Genomic DNA, 27,592 nt, shown 5'->3' with positions numbered 1-27,592 from the left:
GCATGCTAATGCAAAATCTGCTATTCCATCAACTTTCTAAGTTTGTAAGAGCAATATTTAAAAAGTGTTCCTATTTTCAGGCCTTTGTCCCACTTTTATTTATGGCTGTGTCCAGATTTATTGCTCCGAGAGGTTGAGAGGTATGGAACCATTGTGCATGAGAATTACTTCACAGGGTGAACTCATTGGCACAACATTTATATATCTGTACCTATAAATAGAGGAGTATTGTACTCCATCAGGTATGTAATTATTTTGTTTCCAACATGATGGATATGTTTGCATATACTTAAGGGGAATGTGGATTTCATCATTAAGCCTTTCTTAGAACTGTACTAATTTCATGTCATTGATCTTCATATGTGTTACACCTACAGAAGAACTAGAGTACAGTAAGGGTAGAATGCTTTTGTTAATTTAGTACACCAGTCTCTTGGACAGTTCCCTTGATAGTGGTTGTAACAGTACACTGCTATTTATTTGGTACTGTTGTTTTTATATATTGTAAGGGAGAGTTGTCATTCATCCAGTCTGTATAAAACAGATGAACAGTTGTGGGTTCGGTTCAAGCAGCTTCATTAAAACAAACACATTAGGATTGAGGCTTAGTAACTTAAACTTAAATAAACTTATAAACAGACTGGCTACTGCACTCATACATGTTAACACTCTGGCTGTTCACCCAAAATGGCACTGCTGCCTGCACATGCTCTATATTTATACGCATGTGCCCTCACTTTGAAATGCTTCTTAAATTCACAACACACGCTCTGTTCTACATCCTCCCTCTTTGAGAAATAAGTCATGCTTAGCAATAATGACAACAATCATTGACATGTAACTGTACATAAATAATCCTTTGGCATGCAATTATACAGAACTAATTACAAATGAAACAATCATGTCCAGGTTGCTGAATATTTTACACTAGGTCTGGAAATATAACCTGATTGTGTGAAATAAAATTTAGGACTGGGTTTAGCAACAGGGACTTTCTTTAATGAATGTGCAACTTCAGGGACACCTGAGACATCATCAATAATGGGAATAGGTACTGAGACAAATCCTTCACTAGGAACATCGTCTGGGTTGCTCTGAGATCTAGAGTCTGTATCACAGGTACGATGCTACAATATCAATTCAGACACCAGAAGAAGATGCTTGCAATTTCTTCTGTATTCTAGACCCTTAGATTGTACTAAGTAAGATCTCGGCTCGACACATACACCTCTCACTTGACCAATGCAATCGAAACCCTTTGCCATTTGCATCCTCACTGTCTCTCCTTCGTTCAATGGATGAATAAGTCTCCTCATTTTATCATAGTTGGACTTCTGGAATGAATGCTTCTTGAATAGTTGAGCTTTAATTGCTCTGGTGTTTTTAGCAATAGGCACCAACAAACTGGAACTAATAGGCAGGGTTGTTTTTGTTTGCCTAGAAAGAAGACTTTGAGCAGGTGAGCTAAGTAAATTGTCAAGGGGTATATTTCTGAGATTAAGCAAATTAAAGAAAACATGGGTATTGTCATGCTTTGACCTCTCTAGTAATTGCTTTTCACTTTGTACTGCACATTCAGCTAGGCCACTTGACTGTGGGTACTCAGGACTACTGGTAACATGGATAAAGTCCCACTCTTTTGCAAATTTCTGAAATAGCTGACTGGTAAACTGGGCACCGTTGTCAGAAATAACTTTGTGTGGACTACCATGGACTTAGAAATGACATTTCAACTTAGTAATGATAGTACTGGACATCAGGTTACATAGCAAATCAATCTCGAACCAATTCAAATAAGAGTCTACCAACACTACGTAATGTTGACCATTTCACTCGAATATGTCAGTGGCTACTGTTGACCAAAGTAGTTCAGGAATCTGGCTTAGCTAAAGTGGCTCTTTTTGCAAATGTGGTTTAATACTATTGCATACTGAACAAGGTGAAAGTACTTTATCAACATCTTTTGACAGAGAAGGCCAAAATACTAGTCCTCTCATCCTTCTTTTGGTAGCTTTGGAACCTGGGTGGCCACAATGCAAAATCCGGATATACTCATGTTGTAGGGAAGTAGGAATGACAACTTTAGGACCTTTGGAAATGATACCATCTTCCATCAACATCTCTTCTCTGTAAGGAAAATAAGGTTGCACTTCTGTTGGTATACAAGATTGCTTTGACAGCCATCTGACATTGATGAAGTGGTTGAACCTTTGCAAAATTGGATCAGTCTTTGTATATCTTAGCTCATCAAGTCTTGTGGTAGAAAAATTACGCACTTCCGTGACACTGAAGTCAATATTCTCTGCATCAAGCTTTTCTGTGGTATTTCTGGGTGATCTGGATAAGGTATCAGCCAGATAAAGAAGTTTGCCTTTTGCATAGACCATTTTGAAGTTATACTTTTGTATTCTGAGCATCATTCTTTGTAGTCTTGCTGGAGCTGTATTCTTTAAAATAGTGACTAGAGGTTGATGATCAATCTCAATCTGGACAGCTCAGCCATAAATATAATCATGGAACTTCGAACATGTGAACACAATTGCCAAAAGTTTTATCTCAGTCTAAAATACTGCAATCTCAGTTTGGGTAAGAGTTCTAGACTCATAGCCTACTGGTCTGCCTTCTTGAAGAATAACTGCATCAAGACTGAGCTTTGAAGCATCACAGGAAAGAATCACTGGTTTGTGGACATTATAGTATCTTAACATTAGTGGACTGGCAATTTTCTGTTTCAGGTCATCAAATGCTCTCTGCTGTTGTTCCAACCATGACCAGATAACATTTCTGTGTGTCAGCTCTCTTAGGGGTGCTGGTAATTCACTGAACTCTGGTATAAACTTGCCCAAATAGTTAACCATACCAAGAAGACGGTGTAAGGCTTGGACATTGTCTGGAGCTGGCATCTCAAGAATGGCTGTTTGGAAGTATCTGGTCATAAGCCTGAATTGGGAAACTCTTTGAAATAATCATACTGTAATAAAGCACACACTGCAAACACTTTGCACACACTGAAATATTTTGAACAGCTCTAGTTATACTCTGAATAGCTTTAGTCAATGTGAAATAGTAGCTCATATCAAAAAATGTGGTTGTTTACTAAACAAATGCAGTCACTTTGCTTTTCCATGCTCATTTTGCCCTTTTATTGTAGTCATTATACTCGTTTGACTTTTATCATGCTTGTTATACTTTTCTTCTGCTTGTCTTACTTTTAACATACTCATTATGCAAATAAGAAGTAGTTATGAACACTTTCAGAAGTATTTTGAATAATTTTATCAAATATCGTGGTTTCAAACATTTTGTTTAATCAATAATACATTTTGTGCTTTTGTTTGATTAATAATACATTTTATGCTTTGAGAATGCTTTGTATCATTTTCTTTATGAAATAAGTCATTTATGTGAGTTTTTTATTACCTGAAATTCGTTTCTGACCTTTTTCATTCGTTTGAACAGGTTGGGATGAAACCTCTAACACCATGTCATTCAGATACACTGCTTCTAACACCATGTCACTCAGAAACGCCAGTTCTAATACCATGTCATTCAGATATCTCTCTTCTGGCACCATGTCGCTTGTCCAGTCAGGATAAAACAGATGAACAATGTGGGTTCGGTTCAAGCAACTTTATTACATACAAACACATTAGGACTGAGGTTTAGTAAATTCATATGAAATAAACTTATAAACAGACTGACTACTGCATTCATACATGTTAACACTCTGGCTGTTCACTCAAAATGGCACTGCTGCCTGCATGTGCTCTTTATTTATAAGCACATGCCCTCAGTATGAACACATGTTCTGTTCTACAAGGGTTACTCCTAAGGACCACACTACAGTGGACTCTTGTGGTGGGTGTGCGATCATACATCAGCATCTGTCATGGCACAAACAGGAATAGCTGACTATTGCTACTATCCTAGTTGCATCCACACCCTTAGTATGTTTGCACACTGTTGAATATGAGATGCGTACTCAAGCAGTGAATACTGCTAGCCATCCATTATTGCTGTATCTCTACATACTGTACTCCCACATATGCGATCCTGACATGAGTTCCCATTTTGTTGTCTTTCAGGAAAGATGTATCCCCGACACTGGGGCCCTTTTACAGACCCTGAAAATAACATCATCCTGGAAGCTTTGCGTCAACACCATCAACTCTTGCTATCCACAGGTAGGTTAAACAGGGAAGAGCGGGCAGCACTGTGGGCTGACCTGGTCTGCAATGCGAATGCTATCGGTCACCTGAGCAGGCCATATGGGCAGGTACGACACCGTGCCACCGATATGATCAATGCAGCATCCAGAAGAGCAGCAGATCTGGCCAGGGATCGTGGTGTTACTGGTGGGGGGACTGAGGTGGAATAACCATTGTCAGCCACTGAGGAATTCCAGGTGAACCTAGGAATGCAGAACAGCTCCCAGACATCCATCACATGGTATGTAGTGGATGTGGGTGCCACCATTTCCATGCAATAGGAGCATCCAGGTATGCTTAGTTGAATCAGCAGTGGAATACTGTAGCATTCAGGGTGTCAGGGTGTACATAGTTTTCTGTGGGTATCAGGTGTTTGTTTTTGGTGGGGGAGGAGGTTAGCTGCAGTTTGAATCTCATGCTCAGATTGTGACCAACATATCAATTAACATTGTAGCTACTGTAAATGTGAGATATCTGGATCTATTACCCTGTTATAGTGCAACATGTGGTGGTGTTTACATTACCTTTCCCTCAAATTTTCACAGGACTATCACAAACTGGACGAGGCCATACTCCTGCTTCTAGTAAGCACAACTCTGATTTGTTAGAGATGTAGATTTACTGCAATGTATTCACTAAAGTGTCATCCCAGGCCTGCTGGATGGATTGATGTACTGTATGCATGATTGCCAACTGCACAGATATTTTCAGATTGTACACAGTTTAGAGTCATACCTATGCTTTGTAGGTGTGACTACACTGACAGATTTGACAGTATTGTCAGGACATTACAGATTGCCATATGTGTTAACTGTGCAGAGTTTTACCAAATTTCAACAGTGTACATCATTGTTTCTCATGAGATTCTTGTTTAAAGAGCTTTTATTTACAAGCAACTACAGATATTTGTTTGTTTATTTATTTATTTACAGATTGATGACCGGAGAAGTCCACTGGGCCAAGCAGAGCCCATTTTCAGTGGTGGCCCGGGAAAAAAAGCTCCAAAAGCAGTTAACATAATATAACATAAGTAAAGTATGGAATATACAGTATACAAAAGCATAATCTATCTTGCTGTTTTAAAAATAGTGACTCTGCACTAAAACTTAACTTTTAGACACGTAAAACTTACGTTACCTACTCTCACATCTAACTCCTCTAGTGCACACTACAGTGTTTAGGATAAACCTTTTTTTTTCATCTTACCTTTAAGCATCTATTGCAAGACCACCAGTTATTGTACAGCCCACATTCTGCCTCTCAGTAGTCATCTTGGGATTAGAGCTTCTGTGTTCTCCTGGTGAGAGAAGGAGTACAGGGACATTATTTCCTGGAGACTGCTCACCACCAGAAAGATTAATAACTGCTTTATAGGTAACAGCTTAGAATCTGTGCTTATATTCTGATCCTGGTGAGAGTAGGAGCAGAGTGCTTTGATTCCTGTCTCTTCTTTCTGGTTGGAGAGTGAGTGTCTGTGTTTAACATACCTGATTGGTCTGGTTGCTATTCGAGGTATTTACCAGAAAAAGGCTACAAGCCTGCAGACCCTTGCATCATCTGGGACAAGACTGGATCACCAAAACAGGCCGTGGCCTGCTTCTCTTCTTGGGATTGGTGTTAAAACTAGCTAGTTTTAGCTAGAACTCACCAGTTTTTTAGTTTCAGCACTCAAAACTGTTTCATTGTGCTCAGCACTTTCTCAGAACTCATTGTAAGCACTAAATAAACTACAAATTACTACAGCACTCCACTTTCCTCACTTGTCAAGAAGAAAACAGTTCTTAGTACTTAAATTAATAAGCACCTATCAAGGCATGTCCATGGGTCAGCTCCCAGTGTTTTCTCCTGCCCACCTGATGAATCTGGGCATCTTGGGGCAATGTAGCAATTGCCTCATGTACACTGACAACCCTCTCCTCCTACCACCCAACACTGCAACCTGTGAGAGATGCACTTATATAGCCAACCTGGAAGCCAAGCTTTCTTCAGCCAAGACTGGACTAGACATTCAAGAGGAGAAGGTTAACACCTGCACCACACCACACTCAACACATAGTCCTTCAAAACCCACATTACCAAACCCACAGATAGAAACACAAAGCACACACCCACATTCATGGAGGGTTTCAATAAAAATATGTCCAAGCAACAGAGACCTTCCAAGCTGAAACTCAGATAGCCACCAGCCCCAACACTATCCAAATGACACATAGCCCAAAAAATCAGTGTGCCACTCAACCTGAGCCCATAAGGCAAAACAACATACCCAACTCACTAGTCATAGGTGACTCTATAGTCAGGCACACTGATGTCCCACTCACCAGGTTAAACAAGGAGAAAGTTACTGTAAGCTGCCTGTCAGGTTCCAGGATCTGCCACATAATGCATGCACTCAGATCACTCCACAACAAGTACAAATACGACTCTGTCATTGTCCATGTCGGTGTGAATGACCTGAGATATACCTCCCTGGACTACATGAAAAGAGACATGGAGGAGCTCTCGTATCTTGTAGCTCAGCCAGGTATGACCCTAGCCCTGAGTAGCATCCTGTCATCACCCAGAATGATACCACAGGACAAGGACAAAATGATTGACTTCAACAATTGGCTAAGCTTCTGGTGTCATTCTAAGGGGATCCAATATCTGTCTACCTGGGATGACATGGTTGACAGACCACGATGCTTTGCCAGAGATGGCCTGCACCTGTCACCCCTGGGATTCTGAATACTGGCTAAGGCTCTTGCCACCCCTATAATGCCTTTTTTAGGCAAGGTTCAAGTGCTAAATTCACCACCATAACAGGTACAAGCAAGTAGACTCTGAGGGCAATGCTACTCAATGCTAGAAGTCTAAACCTCAAAATGCACTCACTTGAGGCACTCCTTAAAATGGAGAACATCGACATCTGTGCAGTGACAGAGACCTGGTTCAAGGCTCCAGAGAGCACCCCTGCATTACCAGGCTATAATTCATACCACACCTTTCAGCCACCTAACTTGGAATGAAACACTAAAGGCAGAGTTGTGTCCATATTCATTAAGGATATCCACACCTCCAGACTAGTTGCTCAACATAATGCATCCAAAATTATCCAAGTGCAACTAACACTGGGCAAGACTGCAATCCAGGTTGTAGCTTGTTACAGATCCCCCACCATGCCTCAGGATTCCCACTCTTCATTTCTTAAGATACTGGAAAATACTAAGGTACAACCCACTACCTTAATTATGGGCGATTTCAACTACCCCACCATCAACTGGGAAAACTACTCATGTACCAACTCATCTGCTCAACATTTTCTGGAATTCATAACTTCCAACGCCTTGGACCAGCTTGTCCACACCCCAACCAGGGGCAGCAATATCCTGGACCTGGTCCTTACCAATATGAGTAACCGGTGTTCCATGCCAGAGGTCAACTCCTCATTGGTCAGATCCGACCATAAGCTAATCACCCTGGACATCCATATCTCACCCCACCCCCCCCCCCATTAAGGAAACCATGGTCAAAAACTACTCCATAGCCAACTTCATGCTTCTCAAGACAGAAGTGGCAAACTTCACAACACCCATGCAGATGGAAAATAGAGGTACGACTGCTGAATCTTACACAAATGCACTGTATTAGCACATACACGAGTGCATGGATCGTGCCATCCCCAACAAAACAAAGATGCTATCCTCCAAAGAAAGGAAGATTATCTGGTGGTCCCCTGCCATAAACAAACTCTACAACAGAAGGAAGAAGCTGTTGCAAAAAAGAATAAAATCTCAAGATTGGAGGAACTCCCTGGTCAGCCTTAGCAAGAAGCTGAGATCCCTCATAAAATCCTCCAAAGCCAGTTATGAAAATAAAATTGCCACTGATTCCACAGACAACCACAAAGCATTCTACAGCTATGTCAATAATCTCAATGGCAACACTCAGATCTGCTCTAAGCTACAGCACAATAGCACTAAATTTACAGAACCAACCGATGCTGCCAACATCCTGGCAGATAGGTTTAGTGCTAACTTTACCCCCTCCAAAGGGCCCATCTTAATACCAGATGAATGCAAAGCCCCCGTAATCACGGATGAACAAGTAAAGACCGCACTCTCCAAAGCCAAGAACACAGCATCCATGGGACCAGACAACATCCCAGGCTGCGTACTGCATGAACTACAGAACTGGCACCCCACCTAAGTACCATATTCAGTCATAGCCTCACTTCAGGCTATGTGCTTACTGAATGGTGTACAGTGAAGGTTATCCCACTCTACAAAGGGGTGCCACCATGGACCCTGGAAACTACCGCCCCATTAGCCTGATGAGCCTGGTCTGCAAGGCCAAGGAACATATCATCTTGGAGCTTATAAACAAAGACATAGGTAACCTCCAAACCCTGGACCCCACTCAGTTTGGGTTTGTAAAAGGTAGATCATGTCTACTAAACCTGATTGACTTCTTTGAAGCAGTCACCAGAGCTGTAGACGGGGGCAAGGTAGTGCACAAAGCCTATCTTAACCTTGCCAAGGCTTTCAATACCATCCCCCACTCTGAAATTATAGATAAATTTGATATGCCTAAAGAGTAATTCCTACTCTATATTATTACTACTTCCTACAAGGCATACTTTTTAATTTTAAACATTATTACTTGTTGTATTTTTATTTTAATTTTAAACCCTGTGGATGATTTTCTAAGTTGTATAACTGCCGGAGCTTTTCTCCCCGGGCCTCTACTGAAAATGGAAATATATCCAGTTAGACTAGCCCGGTTAACAAATGTAAAATAAAATAAATAAAAAAATAAATAAATAAACTCACTAAACTGGGCATAAATCCCTATGTCACAAGATGGGTGGCCAACTGGCTCACTGACAGAACCCACACAGTAAAAGTAGCCGACTCCAAGTCTGACTTCAGACCAGTGGCAAGTGGAGTACCACAGGGTTCAGTCCTGGGTCCTCCCCTGTTCAGCATCTACTTCTCTGAAGTGCAGGCCAACACAGAAGGTCTTTGGCTTAATAAAGTTCGCAGATGACTGCAAACTGGGAGCCATAATAGAATCACATAATGATGCAGACATTCTACAAAAGGGCCTCACAGAGAAAGATGCTTGGTGTCAAAACCATGGCCTCAAGCTCAATGCCAAGAAGTGCATTGTCATCCCCTTTGGGAAAAACTCGATGCCCATGAACTACCACATAGGTGGTAGCTCACTAAACACCGAAAGTGTGATAAGAGACCTTGGGACACAGGTGGACAGTACTCTCTACTTTGATAACCACATTGCCACAGTAGTCAGGAAATCCTTCTACGTGGCACACCTCATCACAAAAGGGTTCTCCTCTAGAAAAAAGGAGGTAATTGTTCCTCTTTACTCATCCCTCATCAGACCCATTATAGAGTACAATGCCCCATTTGGCATATATCTCACAAGACACCTACAACAATTGGAAAGGCCACAGAAATAACTCACTAAGAGGATTACTGGTCTCAAACAGATGCCATACGCAAACTGTCTCAAAAAACGCCAGCTCTATTCCATCGCATATCGTCTACTCAGAGGCAATCTCTGCCTAACATACAAAGATATGTCAAACCCACAGCTGTTGGACATGCTACACTTAAAGAAATCCCAATCTCTCCGAGCCACATGCTTCAGGAACCTAAACCTTGTCACAAAAATAAACAGAACATGCTGGAGGGATAGATTCCTGTCCCAGAGACTTCCCATACTCTGGAACAAACTACCCATTCTTGTCAAGCAAAGCTCCTCATTGGTCCTCTTTAAGAAAAATCTTGATGACTGGATGGGAAATAGAAAATTCACCTTGGGGATCACTTCTATGGCACTGCTCGACAGGGACACAGGAAAATAATTTTCTTGGGTGGCGAAAGCCAGGGAATCTTTTTGGCTAGGCTTATATAGGCCCCAGGGTCGATAGCCTAGTACCTACCTATGAACCTATAAATATACACTTAAAATACAAATACAAAATCAGGGAGTATACGTTTAAAGAACACAAATGTTAAAATAAAGATGAAGTCAAAAGTAATACAGATAATATAATTAAAAGTACAAGACATACCAAGTGTTTATACAAGTTTAGTGCTTGTTCTAACAATAATGTTAGTAATCAGAGGTGATATTACATGATATTGAAGGGAGGTTTGAAAGAGACGACAGTGTAATTTAGTTGGGAAGGGAGCAGGAACAGTCCCAGTTTGGGGTAAAATAAGAATGGAGGAGAGATTTCAAATTATAGTGGTTGTGAGTACAAGCAGAGGGAGGGGGGAGAAAATTCCATAGTTTAACTAAGGAGTGTGATAGAAGTAATTGACCAGGAGGGCGAAAGGGTTTATAGATTTTAAGGAGATTTTATTTTTCAGATCTAAGAGTACGACTAGAAAGGTAAGGTGTTAAGATAGATGAAAGAGAAAGGCAGATGGAGGATTGGAATATGAGTTTGTGAGCAGTGGTGAGTTGTATGAATTTCAGGTAATTAGGAAGCTCAAGTCAGTTTAAGGAGTGGAGGGAATGGCAGTGATGCGTGGAGTATTTGGACCCTGTAGCAAATTTACAGACTTTGTTATAGCAGGCTTCCAGTTTATTTTTTAGGCTAAGTTGGAGATAAGTAAGTAGAGGGCCACCATACATAAGAGAGTGGAGCAGGTAAGAGAATGCTAGAGTACGCCTGGTAGAAGTGGTTAGATAGCAATTTTATCTATACAGCAAACCTAGTTTTTGATGGGGTTTTTTTATATATTTTTTTGGATGTGGCTATCAAATTTTAAATGTTCATCAATGGTGACTCTGAGTAGTTTCGTGTGAGGAACAATACTGATTAGAGTATTATTGTGGCCTTTTATTTTAAAGGAGCTTTTGTCTATGGTGAAATTTCTCAAAGGAGAGAATATCATGATTTTTATTTGTTGGAAAATAATGTCTTCATGTCCTACTACATGAAGTTGGGGGTTAAACAGGTCTGTAATAGTGGCAGCAGTGTATACAGCTTAACATATATTGCAACACAGTACTGCAGAGCATAGTAGTGCAGGTAATAACGTGATGCTTTTCCTTTATATCGCAGGTGACCAGGGGGGTTGGTCTCTGTCCCCTTCACAACCTGATGTCAGTGTCTCTTCAGACTCTGATGATGATGGTGGCCAAAATGAAGCACAGGTGGGGCTTGCAGAGGCTGAATATGTCATAGTGGTTTACATCTGTCTTCTGCCCTCATTATCACCGTACACAGTCAGTATGCCTGTGCATACCCAGTCCCCTGATGCCACAGATATTGGACAGTCAGAGTGTGGAGACATTGAAAAGGAAACTGTGGTTACTATGGCTGCAGTGAGTATCGATACTGGCCATAGCCAAAGAGATGGAAAGGTTCCACACAGACGGATTGATAGGGGTGCTCATAGGAGGCCTGCAGTCCATCCACCACCTGTTGCAGGTGTCTCATCACATGTCACTTAGTGTATGTTTTGGGCCATCATGGAGGCACAGGCATGTTCTGAAAGAAACTCCAGACGAATGCTCAGGGTTATGGATGCAGCATAGTCTGACATCCGTGCCTGCTTCCACCGCATTGCTGATATCCTGGATTGGTTGACTGACAGAGTGGAAAGACGTTGGTCTGAGATAGACTGCAGATTATCTGTCCAGGAACTCACACTGTCTGTGTTGGAACATTTGTTTGGAGTTGAGATTCAGACTCATGGACATAGGTCAGCAACTATATCTGCTGACGGTCCACGTGGCCGTGCACAATCACACTCCCATAGTGGCAGTATATCAGCACTCCAGAGAGGAGTGTGCTGTCCATACCAAGATGTGGTAGGCCATGGGCTCATGGTCCTGGGCATTCCTGTGGAGAACACGGTCCCAGCAGACAGCAGTCACCCTCAGGTAGTAGCCCCACTTGTGACCTTGGGCATGGAGGTGCCAGTGTAACTCCTGCAGAGCCAGTTCCCATGTTTGGTGGTGGAGACAGTGAACTGTCAGGTCTACCATGTACAGTTCAAAGCTGTCCAACATACAGACACATAGGGCTAGCACTGAACTTGACTGTGTTCAGGCAGACATTCACACACCACTGTCACAATCAGGTCACCTACAGACACACATGGCACATGTCCATGGTCCATCTTGCCTACTTTCTTTCCTGACTCTCACAGACACTTGCAAACCTATTGGGTCAGCCAAGCACTGCTGCACCACCACACAACACCTTGTGTAAGTGATGATACCTGTGCCACATCCCTGTCATCCATGTCATTGATGCAGGGAAATGAAGCTATGTGTCTGATGCACATGGTGACTATCTAAATTACTATGTATTTGTTTCATCCTTTCTTGCCTTTGACATGCCACTTGCACTGGTCACTGACAAATATTGTATTCTACCATTTGTGATGAGTAAACCATATTATTTTGTGCACATTATGTTGGATGATGCTGTAATTGCTGTATACTTACACAATGAAAGGTGTCTCATGGAACTGTTTATGTTCTGTTTCATGATTGTGTAGGACACACCTATGTGTATACAGCTAAAATAAACCCATAAATGTCAGAGTACTCGATTGAATGTCAGCACAGAAGAAAAATGTCTTCAGAAAGGTAAAGCAGTATAGGTGCATGGCTCCATAAGTTCATATGTGCATAACAGGCTAACAAGAACAATGGCTTCTTTCAGCCCAGTCATGCATCCCACATCTCTGAAAAGGTCTGCTACCCTTAATAAGTGTAAGCAGGGTTTCGGGAGCTGAACTATCTATGAGCTGTGATGTGGGAAATAAACCATCTCCAATTTCCCTGTTTCCATTACAGATATTTATCCTAAACCAGTTATGATTGTCTTGTTCCACATCCCATTGTGTATCTTCACATGATGTGCATTACAGTGGAAGTGTGCTTCACATGGATGGGGAGCCTGTTACATATAGGGTGTAATGTCTGGGTTACATACCTGTCTTTCCACCATGTCCTATTTATACCACAGTCAAGGTGTAGGTGTGTAGAACAGGTAATTATCGTGCTAGTCCTTTCTTGGATATACAGAAGGCACACAGTTGGATCTGACACCTCTCTGTATGGCAGCCATACACCTCCCCTCCAAAGCATGTGGGAGACAGAATACAGAGTTACAGCCTTGCCATGGTCTGCATAGGACATGTTACGTACACTATGTATTGGTTTACTGTGGAACCTCTGTTGCTGTTACAGTTGTTGGATATGCCTGTGTAGTTACATCCCAAAGATGCCTTTGCACTCAATGATAGGTGTGATAAATGCCAAATACAGTGTAACAATGACATTCTGGGGGTTTACATGCCATACCTTTCTCTATAGGTTGTGCAACATTGAATGACTCCCCCATCTTACCAACCAGTGAAAGTCAAAGGCTAGATCACCCTCTATGTCCATAAGTCTCTACCTAATGGGTCAACTGTTGGAAGTGTGTGGACAATACAATATTTTTCAGAGGTGAATGACTTCCAAAAGGATAGTATTGTGCCATCATTGGCATTTAGCTTTGACAACAACTGAGTGGGTGTTTGTGTCAGCCCATCCTGGATAACTGTTGGTTCTGTCTGGGATTCAGTGACAGCTCCTAATTTGAAAACATCTGCAAATGTAGTCATTCAGAGGTCACTGACAGTGGTTGTGAGTGAAGTGAATGTAATGGCTAGAAGGGGTAGTCCCAGGAATGATTTCTGAGGGACATCCACTGGTGACTGCCCTCATTGTAGTGGTGTACTTCCCAGTGCTATCTTCCTGGATAATGACTGTCAGACACTTGGGTATCCACCAGCTGACATACTAGCTTGTAAATAACCTCTGCATTTTTTCAACAATGCCTGATGGCCTAATATTGTCAAATGCCTTGTCAGGCTGTGGTAGATGGAGTGAGTCATTTTTCCCTCATCCATTGCATAGTTTAACACTCAATGACATCCACCAGTTAGGGCAGGCATGATTTGCCCTTGACCAAAGCAAACTGGGTTTGGTCCTGTGTCTGTAGGTGTACTACATTGTTACTGATCATTTCCATGATAAGTCTTTTCATGGCTTTAAATATCAGACAAGTGAGACATCTGAGAACAGGGCTTGTCACTGCATGCTATCTCTGTGTGCAACAAAATATTGTAGTTAATTCCATCATGGTTTCCAAGAAAATAGTCATCCAAGGTGTCTGTGTTTGTACAGAGTACATGCAAACAATGGAGAGGAAATTAATAAGTATACCCTGTGAAGGTAAGGAGGGAGTTTGTACACAGTTATTCTGCAGTTGCACACCACTCAAGCAGTACGTACTGTGATGGCACAATTACCTTGTGAAGAATACTAAAAGCAGGGGAGTCCCCTGAATTGCTAGTTCCTACTACTGGTCTCACCACAACCACTCTCTCCTGGGATACCATACTCCTGTACTTTTTCTCTCGCCAGAAGCTATATGTTAGTACCAATAAAGATGAGAAGCAGACCACAGCCTGTTTGTTCATCCACATAGTTGTCCCATGCGATGCAAGGCTCTGTAGGCTTGGCATAACATTTACCAGATAGATGCCTTGATTAGCAGCCAGAGCAATAATTTGTGTTTTGCATGTATTATGCCTTGTGTTCCAAGTTTGTTAGGATTTTACTAGGGTAATGACCAGATGGTGATTAGGAGCACAGCTGCAGCTTCAAAATATAATGTTCAATGTTCAGTGACATAGACATCAACACCACAGCAGCAGTGATCCATATTAGGTGACAATTTCACAGCATTCATGCAGCCTGACCTTCAACAGCTTAATGTTGGACATCTGCGTGACATGGATCTGAGGCCTACTGCAGGGGACTGGCCATCTTTTGCCAAAGTGTGTCTACCTCCCACATATCCTAGATATGTCATACTGTACACTAATGTAACTGGAACACATGTCTGTGTTCCCACATCATGTTACACAACATCCAATGTGTTGTCTGGTTGCTTGACAGGCATTATAGACTTGCAAGGCCAAAGTAATTACTGCAAAGTTAAACAAGTTCTCTGTACATGCACACACATCCGCATTTTCACTGCAAGGAGTGCCTACAGACAGTATGTTTGAGGCTCTTAACCCCAAGGGTATAGAAGCATGACCCTAACTTTGCTGGAGTTGTACATTGTCACATTTGTAGGTATGCTATTGTGACCATGTCTAATAACAGGATTATGGTTAATCCAAGGGCCACATGCCTGACAAAGCATCATACTCACTCATACATGTTATGACACACTAACAGTTGCTGTGTTACCTTAGGGGAACTACATAAAGGTGATAATGTGTTACATTTCAGCATCTGTCATGATACTGCCTAACAATGGCCTGCTGTGACATACACACAAGCAAGACTCATTTGCTAATGGTATTATCAATGACTGTTAAAAAGATGAGGAAAGTGCCCCCCTACTCCTATGCCACACAAATACATTGTGTAAGAGATGTGACTATATTACAAACCTAGATCCTATGCTCTCTCACATACCAGTCAGTACATATGACAATGAGCAGTTTGCCAACATGCACAACTCACCATGAACTCCACCCACACCCACATCACGCACACCTGCATGGGTGGAGCTCCTTATTAGACACATACAAAAACAACAGACACCTCACAAACCCAAATACAAGCTCACTACATATAATCATACCTCTGGAGAACACAGTACACATAAAAGCTCATGCACCACTGTCTCACCAGACAAACACCTGAGGCAAAACACAAAATCAAACCTATTATTCATAGGTGATTACATCATGAAACACACTGATGTCCCTCTTACCAGGCTACATATGGGAAAGGTCACAGTTAGCTGTCTGTGAGGTGCTAGGATACACCATACCACACATGCATGCAAGACTATCAACATTAGGTAACATTATGACAACATCATAGTTCCTGTTGGTGTGTAAAACGTGAGACACACTTCACCAGACTGTATGCAGAGAAATGACTCAGCTTACAGACTCTGTGTTTCTGGTGGGTATGCTCATAACCTTCAGCTGCATTTGACCTTCACCAAGGATAATGGCTCAATACACATGGAAAATGACTGAAGTCAATGATTGCCTTAGCATGTGGTGTCATTGTACGGGGATCCACTACATGTCAGCCTGGGAGAGATGGTCTTCTTCTGTCACACCTGGGATTTTGTGTACTGGCCAAGGCTGCTAACAACCTCATAGTGCATCTTATAGGCACTGTCTCAAGGGAAAACTTTCCAATGATAAAACGCCATCTTCAAACAACATCACAGTTATGCTTCTGCATGCTAGGATTGCCAACACTAAACTCCACTCACTGGAAGGTGTCGCCACCTTGGAATATGCAGACATTTGTGCAGTTGTAGACACCTGGTTCAAGGCTGTCAACAGCACCACAGCCATACCAGGTTACATGTCCTTCCATATGTTCAGACCCCAAACTGAAAGTGTGCAAGCTAATGCAGGTGGTGCATCCATATTCATTAAAGACAGATACACATCCAGATTGGTTAAACAATGTGATTCCCTGGAGATACTGCACATGCTATTCACTGCTGAAAGGCCACCTAATCAAACCATTACCAGCTACAGCAGCAACTCCATGAATAAGGACACCTGTTGTACTTATTTGAATCTACTTGTGTCTATCAAGATATATCACAATACCATGGTTTGGGGTGACTTTAACTACGCAACAACTGTGTTGGTTATATGTGCTCAAACTCACTTGCCCAAAGGTTAGTCCATGTACTCAACTACAATGCCCTGGACCAGCAGTGTGACATCCCCACAAGGGGAGCCAATGTACTGCATCAGATGCGTACCAATATGGGTAACCACTGTAGCCCCTCCACTGTGAGGTCCTCCCTGGTGAGATCTGACCACAAATCAGTCTCATTAAAAGTATCACACCTGAGCCCCCCTTGCAGTAAATCAAGTAATAAACTTCAACAAAGCAAATTATAATCTCCTATGAGATGGTATACATAGCTTGACTGTAACTCCCCCCTCAGATGGGACAGGCAACTATGCTGAGCTCTACACCAATGCTTCATGCAAGCACCTCTACAACTGCATAGACTCGGCTGTACCTGACAGAAGGAAATCAAGCTCCTCATAGCACAGTAAACATGCCTGGTGGACAAGTGCCATTAGCAGGCTGGACAATAAGAGGTAGACATTGCACTGTGACAGGTGGAGTGAGGGAGCCCCCTAAAATGGAAGTACACCCTCCTCATCTAAAACAAGCAAAGAGTGTTGTTGTGACATCCTGTAAAAGAATGTATGTGGCAAAATTAGCCTCGTCCACAAAGGATGACCACAAGGCATAGTGTAGTTACATGTGTAACCTAATGATACCACATGTAATGAGCCTACAGATATAGCTAACCTGTCATCAAACAGGTTCTGTGACAACTTCACTCCCCTGTCCCCACCACATGTACCACATGACATCCCTACAACCTGTCCCATACTTTCTATATCTACACAGCAGGTCATAAATGGCCTCTCTAAGGAGGAAACACAGCATCTATCGGACCTACTAACTTCCCAGGTTGCATCCTACATGGGATCCAACAAGGATGACTAACACCAATGGGAACTCCTTGTAATCATATTGTAACCACCAGCTGCATCCCAGCTGACTGGAAAACTGCAACTGTTATCCCCTTGCACAGAGGTGGTGCATTCATTGACCATGGGAACTATTAGCCTTTGTAGCCATATCTGTAAGCCAATGGGTCAAATCACCATGGACCCGATCAACAAAGATATATGTAATCTACAAACAACTGACCCTACAGTTTGGATTTCTGAAAGGAAGATCATGCCTGTTAAACCTGGTGGACATGTATGAGACAGTCACCAAGGACCTGGAAGAGGGGACATCTGTGCATACAACCTGCTGGACTTAGCCAAGCCGTGTAACACTATCCTCCACTCAAGCATCATTGACAAACTTACCCAAGTAGGCATCAAAAGTAATATCATTACAGGGTGCATTAAGTCGCTCACTGATAGAACTCATACTCATAAAAGGGGAATCCACCTCCAATAGCCGATCTGTAATCAGTGGTGTTCCACATGACTCAGTCCTGGGTCCTCTACTGTTTGGAATCCATTTAACCAAAGTACAAGCACAAAGTGAATGTCAGTGGCTGACAAGGGTGGCTGATGCCTGCAAACTGTGAGCAGTCATAGAATCTCTCAGTTATGTCAATATCCTACAAGAGGGTCTTCATGAACAAATGCTTATTGACATACTCATGGCCATAAACTCCATGCATATATGTATGTAGTATAATTTCCATTGGTAACACCAATGTTCCTGGCAAGTAATATATCAGTAGCAACACCTGATGTACATAATCAGGGGTGATAGACCTGGACACACAGGCCTGGCCACATAACTTTACACTTACTTTACCTTAGATCACCATGTCTCCCTAGTGCTAAGAAGGGAATTATATCTTGCTCATGTTATAACTGAGGGCACTGCCACCCGAAAATGATGTAGTTATAACCTCCATGTATTTTTCCCACAGAAGGCCAATATTTGAGTGCAATGGCCATTTTGTCATGTACCTTTGCAAGCACTAGTGGCAATTACACACAACACAAAGGTTCTTCACAAGGGAACGTCAAGTCTTCAGTATCTGTCCTGTGGGGAGCATCTGAAATAACTGTCATTGTAGCCTGTGTGAAATAGACTACTCAGAGGTGATCTCTGCCCTGCATACGGGGTAATGGCTGACCTTGCTTTACTGGAAATGATGCATATATGTATGTGGAATGGTACATGGATTACTTGCTGTAAGGATATTAATCTGGTATGTGACTTTACTAATACACATCAGACTTTAACAAACCTTTGAAACAAACTCCCACCTAATGGTAAACAGAGAACCTCATTGGCCCTCTTCAGAAGCAGTCTGTATGACTGGCTGGGTGACCATCATTTCACTACACTGCTTCTGTCTGTGTCCCTTCTGGACAAGGCAATATATGCTGATTGTGTAAATAAGGCTAAAAACTTGGCTAGGATTGTAAGGGTCGTAAGGGTAAAAACTTGGGTAGGATTGTAAGGGCCCTAAGAGTAAGAACTTGACTAGGATTGTAAGGGATTGTAAGGGCCCTAAAGTCATTAGGCCAGTAAAGTCTAAGGATCCTATGATCCCATACGCTGATGTAAAATGGCCTCCCATCCACACACATAAACCTGTTTAAATTGACAACTGCATCAATTAATGTTTATAGAATACTGCACACCGCACACACTCCAAGTTGGTAGTAACTAGATTAGAATCCCTATCTATTTAATAGTACACACTACAGCTCATAGTACTTAATGCACACACCACAGCTCAAGTCTGCTATGAATATCTCTTTAGGCAATCTTATGCTATATGACATCATTAGGCCTTGTTGTGTTCAGGAGTTTGGAGGCCCATGTCACCTGCTACAACCAAAATACTGCAAATTCCTACCTCTTTCTAAGTCAGTGTGGTGATCCCATTCATTATGTAGGGAGATGCACACACATGCACACAAACACACACACACACACACACACACACACACACACACACACACACACACACACACACACACACATGCACATCAAGTGGCCTGGAGTGAGATTAGATCCCCTACCTATCTAGGCTTGCACATGGCAGATCACAGTACTAACTGCACATGCCACAGCTGAAGTCTAACATTAGAATGGCAGTTGTTAGTCTTAAGGTACATGACATCGGTAGGCTTTGAGGAAGAGATGAGTTTGGAGGTTGGCATCAACTGCCTTGTGGAAAACAGGAGTTTGGAGGCTGGCATCAACTGCAAGAGCTAAAAAGTGCAGATACATTGCAGTTTGGTAGTTAATGAGGGCTTCTCATTTGTTTGCAGGGAAATGCACACACACAAACACACCAAGTGGCCTGAGGTAAACACCAAGTGGCCTGGAGTAAGATTAGAACCCCTATTTATCTAGTTTTACACACTACAGACCACAGTACTTATCACACATGCCACAGCTGCAATCTGGCATTAGAATGGTAGTTGGTAGTCTAAAGGTACATGACATCAGCAGGCCTTGTGGAAGACAGATATGACAACTGCCCAATCTGTCTGATCAGTGATTAGCAGATAAATGATTACGTGGAATGCAATGTATTTGCAAATCCTTTTACAGAACACCTTAGTTAGGTACATGCACATTCTGTGAAACAGTTCCATGTAGTTGTGCACCTGCATTTGTTAGTGCTTGGCCCATACTGTCCCATGCTAACAGCTCGAGAGGTAAGTACATGCTATATCATCTACAGAAGAATTTGCTTCATCGTACTCACAACTGATACTGCACACCTATAGAAGTATGTATTAGTAGTCTGTGTATTAATATCATCTGCAAATTCACTAATGGTATGTTTCTCTGTCTCCCCACCCCTTATTTTCTGTAATTTATTAATGTTATTTATTATTATGATTTAATATTAATATACTCTGTTAAACTAACTATTATGTTGTAACAGAGAACACGAGTGCAGCGAAAGTAAGGTTAAAACAGTAGAGTTTAATTTCCAGTGGGTGTACACAAACAGTGAATGAAAGCTCATCTATATTAAAACATAAAGCAAGTAAATATACATATGTATAAAGCTCAAGTAGCAGACATATATATAAAAAACCTGAATTAATTAGACTGAATAAAAAATACTAGACACATCAACAAACATCTATAAAATGTGCTGTATATATTAAAATCATCAAAAACATCAAGATTCATTGTGAATAATATCTGAAATTTTTCCTACATACATTTTTTCAGATATTGTTCACAATGAATTTTGATGTTTTTGATTATTTTAATATATACAGCACATTTTATAGATGTTTGTTGATGTGTCTAGTATTTTTTATTCAGTCTAATTAATTCAGTTTATATATATATATATATATATATATATATATATATATATATATATATATATATATATATATTATATACATATATATATATATATATATATATATATATATATGTCTGCTATTTGAGCTTTATACATATGTATATTTACTTGCTTTATGTTTTAATATAGATGAGCTTTCATTCACTGATTGGTTAATTGGATCCATTATATAAAGAGCGGACTTCTGGGTTCACTAGAAGGATCTGAAGAAGCATTTATTGTGAAAGTGCTCATCCGTTTGTGTACACCCAATGGAAATTAAACTCTGCTGTTTTAACCTTACTTTCGCTGCACTCATGTTCTCTGTTACATTTATTTGACTTATTTTTCATGGAATGACAGTGTTTACTAGTGGAACGTTAGATTTTATTCACTAACTATTATGTTGGCCTTATGGGTTATATCATACAGGTTTGTTGTTAACATACTTACTGTTATGTTATTTATTGTTGTGTTCCACATAATATACCTTAATATGTATTTGGACTAATCAATATTATGTTCCATTATGTTAATACTAACATCGGTTTGGTTATTACTAACCTTAACTTATTGTTATACCTAATTTACTACAGAGCTTCAAGGTAGGCTGGTTCCAGGTGATCCACCTACCTTGGCTCCTCTGGCTGTGGCACCGAGGCCCAGCATATCTGGGCTGCATCCTGGTGGTGCCCCCTCTGCTCTACTGTACTACCTGTGGTATTGGGTAGATCCACCTCACAGGCCGGGACTGGGCCCTCTTATGGGAGCGGTGGTGGATGGGGTGGTGTTGTCACCTGTGACGAACTACCAGGACTGGTGCACAGGATAGAGTTCCCAGATTTTGCATGCCACCTGCACTGGATGGAGGGCATGTTTGCCACCCTGGTGAGGCAGCCTTGCTCCAGAGCCCAGCCTCTACCACTGCCACCCATGGGAAGTGAAGGAGCAGTGCCAACAGTGCCATGAGTGGGGACTTGAGTCATGCTGCTACCTTGTTGAGGCACCTGAGACTGGGATTCCACAACACCCCCCCATCCAAGGTGTTCATCCCCCTCTTGTGTCATGCACCAACCCTGTCTTCTGTCTTGTCTGTCTGCAAAAGCTTCTTCACCTTCCCAACTTACATCACCCATACTTACCTATGTCCCTTCCCAACATTCCACACTCACCTTAAAAAAAATGGGCACCTGTCCCAAAAGAAAAATATCATTCCATACATAGCTCTCCATTTTGCACACATGACCACTGTACACATGTAATTTGGTTCAATTGGCTTGACAATGCAGTTATGTTGTCACCACCTCTCTCCCTAGGGGTGACAGTCCAAATTCATCTACAAATTCTATCAAAGTGCACAGTTGTTGCTGATGAAGAAATGGATAGTTATAGGTTCATAGGTTCATACTAGGCTATCTGCCCTATGGCATTTATAAGCCTAGCCAGAGTGTGTTTGGCTTTCACCATCCATTTTAAATGAATTTTGCTAAGCCCTTTTTCGAGGTTAGTATACTGTGCCTCTGTCTAACAGTGACACAGAAGTGATACCCGGGGTAAACCTATGATCTCCCATCCACTCATCAAGATTCCTCTTGAAGAGAGTCAATGAGGGACTCTGCTTAACCTGGACTGGGATTTTATTCCAGAGTGAAGGGAGCCTCTGGGTTATGAATCTGTCCCTCCAGCATGTCCTATTTATTTCAGTGCTGAGGTTCAAGTCTCTCGAGCGCGTAGCTCGGTGGGATTTGGATTTTCTGAGGTGCAGCATGTCCATTAATTCCGGGTTGGACATGGCTTTATACGGCAGGCACAGATCGCCTCTGAGCAGGCGGTATGCCACTGAGTAGAGCTGGAGTTTCTTTAACCGGGCAGCATATGGCATCTGTTTGAGCCCTTTTATCCTCTTGGTGAGGTACTTTTGGGGTCTTTACAGTTGCTGCAGGTGTCTGGTAAGATACATCCTAAAAGGGGCATTGTACTCAATTATGGGCCTGATGAGGGATGGGTAAAGGGGCATGATAACCTCCCCTGATCTAGATGTGAATCCCTTCATGATTAGGTGGGCTATATAAAATGTTTTTCTAACCACTTTGGCCACATGGTTTTCAAATGAGAGACTGCTATCAACTTGGGTCCCCAGGTCCCTAATTACTTCTTCCATACTTAATGGATTACCACCTATGTGGTAATTTGTGGGCACTTTGTTTTTGCCAAAGGGGATGACTATACACTTTTTGACGTTTAGCTTGAGGCCATGGCTCTGGCACCAGTTGTCACTGTTTATGAGGCCCTTTTGTAGGATGCTTGTGTCAGCTGGAGAGTCAATTATGGCACCTAGTTTGCAGTCATCTGCGAACTTGGTCAGCCACAGTCCTTCCATGTTGGCCTGTACCTCCGAGAAATATATACCGAACAAGAGAGGTCCCAGGACTGAGCCTTGTGGGACGCCACTTGTAACTGGTTTGGAGTCTGACATGGCTCCAGCAATTCTAACCATGTGGGTTCTGTCCTTGAGCCAGTGGTATTGTATCAAAGGCTTTTGCGATGTCCAGGTAGGCTGTGTGGACGACCTTCCCCTCGTCAATGGCCTTGGTGACTGTTTCAAAGAAATTGACCAGGTTTAAGAGGCAGGATCTGCCCTTAACAAAGCCGAACTGGGTAGGATCCAGTGTCTGTAGGTTCTTACCTACACCGTTCCTGCACATGCCTACCTGCCTTTCACTATGTTTTTCCCCCACTTGCACCCAATTTCACCACTGTCCTATCTCCCCATTTTTCTTTTCTTTAAAGATTTTTTTGTGTGACACTGTGTGATGCTGAGTGACATGGCTCATTATGAAGTGTCTATAAGATCAACTAAATGGAGCTGTATTGATATATGTGTTTTAAATAATAATAAACTCATACAAAATAAACACCTGTCCCCTATTTCGAACCCAAGACCATTGCACCTGCAAACCACTGCATTAACCTACCACACCACACAGCTGTTAAATAAAACAGTTGGTTTAAACAAAACATAGTAATTGCAAGTTACTGTCATTAAGCGTGTTTAAGCAGAGCTGGGCATCGCGCCAGGTCATGCAAACTTGCTAAAAGAATAATGTAAAAACTGGGAGTATTACTTGGAGTCTGGTACAGGACTACACCACTAAAAAGCGAGACACAGAATAATGGATGTAAGCAAGGTCTCTAATTGCAGGCAAATGTGCACATTTATCAGCAACATCTAGAAGTACACTTGCTAAAACATTAATGACAAAATACATGTTCAACGGGTACTCTGTTGGAGAAAGACATCCCTATAACGCCAGGCACATAATAATGGAAGCAATGGAGGTATGCCACAGCCTGTAAGTGTGTACTTATATCTTCACAAATACAGATGCTGTAACAGGGACTCGGTAGCTCAGTCTGTTAAATGCTTTCCAAACAGTAAGGTTTGGCACACATAGTCCTGGGTTCAAATCCAGTGGTGTGTAGCATTTAAATTACATTATTGTGACACTCTCAATGAATGATTGAGTAATGCACTCTTTATCCACGCAATGCATTTCAAAATGCAATGTCTGCTTTTCAAAGATGGAAGTCAAAGGCCTACAGATAGGAACACACTTGACATGCCATTTAAGTTCTATTTTTTCTAAAAAATTATTAAAGGATTTTCATACTCTCTGTTGCACAGATACCAGACCTACCCCTCCCCTGAGGATCACACCCTCAGTGTGCACCTGCATGGCCTGCCCAGCACATAAACAATTAGTGAAGCAACATGGGAAAGTGGAGATTAGCCGAGTAAAATCTTTCATGAGATGCTGCATGATGGCACCTCACAAACCTTCAAGTCTGTGGTGCAGACATGTGCCATCTCTTGAAGATGGCACAGATGTAAGGAAGGAGCACACAACTGTTATTGTTAGGAGACCCTCACAGTGTGTGTCACAGTGGAGATTGCCAGAGGGAGGAACTGCAGAGTAGAACTGAGAGTGCTACATACAACAGCTGTTCCAGCATACCTAAATATAGCAGAAAAATTCCATTAAAAAGGCAAATTACTTAAGGCTAGCTGATGTCTTGGACTTTAAGAATTGGCCCACCAGTACTATCACAAGGTGCTCTTCTTTCTCTGGTTCTGTATATCGTGTCATTTTTCTAGCCTGTACAGCATTCATAATGGCACCCTCCTCATCATACTCTCTCTTTGCCCTTCATCTACATCAGAACAACCTTATCCCTTTTTGCCTAATATGTATGCCAGAGTGAAGGATTAGAAATCAAGTCTACAACCTGATAAAAATGGGACATCGTCCCCATGATAAACTATAAAGCAAGCCCCCTCACTATACACATGCAGACCTCTTTTTAAAACCACCACAGGAGAAAGCCTTTGCTAGACTAGGCCCAGCTCTTTGGTATCAAATACTCAAAGAAGCGAAGCAGCAAATGGCACATTACTTAAACATTACCACATACAACTCTGTATTCTTTAGTTTGTGTATAATTTTCTGTTCAGGTCTTGAACTATGGTGCCCAAGTCATAACCGAAAAAGTCTGTCGACCAGTCCACTTGCCTATCAAACTGAAATACTTATCGCAAACTACTCATCTGCATTCACAGGCACTCAATGTAGATCATAGATTATGTTCCTGAATACACCCAATTCTACACTCTAAAAATCAGTCTGCATCTCCCAACCATAACATGCTATTCTAATATAACACCTAAACAAGTATCTGCAAAGTTAGGAACTTCTAGCTCTTTCAACCCAACAATATAAACATCCAACTACTACTTCAACACTGTAAATCAATTTTTAAAACAAAAAACATACACTGGAGGCAGAATAACTTGAGCGCTTTCATCCCATTTATTACAGAACTTTTTCAGAACAATAAAATAAATTACATACATCATTTCCTTTTATACCATTATTCTCCTGACATTTCGTACATTACTAATCCTTAAAAGGACATACATATTTAACATATAATTATCCAAAACATCACTTTCTGTCACACTTTTCAATAATAATAAGCTATAGGTTATGATTCCCGGGTAAAACTCGATCTCCATCCACAGGTCTAGATTTCTCTTGAACAGAGTCAGCGAGGTGCTGCCCCTCACATGGACGATTTTTTTTCCACCACATAGGGGTCTCTCTGGATAATAACGATCCTCCCCCGTCCTTATATATATTTATATCCGTGCTAAGGTTTAAGCTCTAGTGGATGGCCTTGTATGTCAGGCACATGTCACCTCTGAGCAGGCGGTATATCACTGAATAGAGCTGGAGTTTCTTCAATCTGGCAGCATATGACAGATTTTGGAGTCCTTTATCCTTTTGGTGAGGTGAGATACATCCCGAATGGGGCGTGTGTACGATCATTGGTCCCACCTATATGGTAGCTTGGGGTTACCTTGTTTTTCCCGAAGGGTATGACTATACATTTTTTGGCGTTTAACTTCAGGCCATGGCTCTGGCATTGTGGTAGCTTGGGGTTACCTTGTTTTTCCCGAAGGGTATGTATGACATTTTTGGATGGCTCTATAAAACAATCCCTAAAACTTTTACAAGAATCTTCTGTTATGTAACCATACATATATTATAAAAAACTTGAACAATACTAGCCAATATTGTTTTAGTCAAAAGTTAACATAGTTTAAATAACTTTTGACAGAAATCTTGTCATTAATACCCGGTGCTATATCAACTCTTAAAAAAAATTGCCATATGTGACAGATATGATAAATGCTGCAAACAGAAGAGCAGCAGATGTGGCCAGAGATCATGATGTCACCAGTGGGGGGCATGCAGTGGAACAACCACTCTCAGCCACTGGGGAATTAATGGCGAACCTAGGAACACACAACAGCTTACAGGCATCCATCACACTGTATATCAAATATCGTGGATGTGGGTGCCACAGTTTCCATGCCAGAGGAGCATCCATGTAGGCTTAGTTTGATCAGCACTGGAATATTGTAGCACTCAGTGTGTCAGGGTGTACATACGTGGCTGTCAGGTGTTTGTTTTTTTTTTGGGGGGGGGTTAACTGCAGTTTGAGTCTCATGCTCAGATTTTGACCAAGATAACAATTAACAAAGTAACCTCTATAAATGTGAGATAAATGGACATATTACCTTGTTATAGTGCAACATGCAGTGGTGTTTACAATATCTCTCCCTCAACTTTTCAGAGGTCCGTCAGCAATCAGACAAGGCTGTGGTCCTACTCCTGGTAAGCACAACATTGTTTTGTTACAGATGTAGATTTACTGCAATGTATTCCCAATGTGTCATCCCAGGCCTGCTGGCTGGATTGCTATACTGCCAGTATGACTGCCAACTGCACAGATATTTTCTGACTGTACACACTTTTGAGTCATACCTATGTCTTGTAGGTGTGACCACACT

General features: G+C 41.7%; 1 protein-coding gene across 1 annotated transcript in view; it reads right to left on the bottom strand.

Moving 5' to 3' along the window:
- Positions 1-27,592, bottom strand: part of RP1L1 (RP1 like 1) — a 464,711-nt gene that overhangs the window by 57,828 nt on the left and 379,291 nt on the right. The window lies entirely within an intron of this gene.

Source organism: Protopterus annectens, chromosome 2.part1 (genome assembly GCF_019279795.1).
Source record: "Protopterus annectens isolate FY-2018-M chromosome 2.part1, PAN1.0, whole genome shotgun sequence".
In the NCBI taxonomy this organism is placed as follows: Eukaryota; Metazoa; Chordata; order Ceratodontiformes; family Protopteridae; genus Protopterus; species Protopterus annectens.
This window is presented reverse-complemented; position numbering and strand designations above follow the sequence as displayed.